The sequence below is a fragment of the Microtus ochrogaster genome, unplaced genomic scaffold (genome assembly GCF_000317375.1).
Source record: "Microtus ochrogaster isolate Prairie Vole_2 unplaced genomic scaffold, MicOch1.0 UNK1, whole genome shotgun sequence".
Lineage (NCBI taxonomy): Eukaryota > Metazoa > Chordata > Mammalia > Rodentia > Cricetidae > Microtus > Microtus ochrogaster.
Genome location: NW_004949099.1, coordinates 36,966,549 through 36,967,328, shown reverse-complemented (window position 1 = coordinate 36,967,328; position 780 = coordinate 36,966,549).

Here is a 780-nt window from a genome sequence, read left to right as displayed (position 1 = left end):
GACTTGGCTTCTTTCTCCCAGCATTCTGTTCTGTCTACTCCGCCTACCTAATTTTCTGTCCTATCAGGGCCAAGCAGTTTTCTTTATTAATTAACCAATGAAAGCAACAGATAAATACAAGACTCACCTCCATTACTACAGGAAAATGTGTCAAGAGCATAAAAGTTTAATCCTTACACTGAGAATTATGCAAACACTTTGACCAATTGCGTGAACCAGTTCCAACCACTTTACATTATCCTGATAAAGGATTGCTAACGACATCCTCAAAAATGTGGCATAAGCAGCAAAAGAAACAATTAGCAGGGTGAAGAGAAGGCTCTCAGGGTGGGGGAGGGGAATCTTTCCCAACAGGATTCATGAACTAAACAGAGAATTCTCAAAGGAAGAAATACAGATGGACAATAGATACCTAAAAGTGTGCTCAAAATATTTAGTCATAAGGGAAATAAATAGTTAAACATTTTTGAAATTCCAACTTACACCACTGAAAATAAAGTAAACATAACAATTCCTGGAAGAATCTTAGACATATACCCAAAGGATGCTCAATCATACTACAAGGGCATTTGTTCAACTATGTTCATAGCAGCATTATTTGTAATAACCAGAACCTGGAAACAATCTACGAGCAGGGCTTTTCCCATGATAGGATTTGGTATGACTTGGGCTTGTGCATTCTCTAACAACCACTGTGAGTCCATATATTCAGGTGCCCTGCGGTATCCAAAAGACAGAGTTCCCTTCCAGTCGTCCATCACATTTGGCTTTTAAACTTTC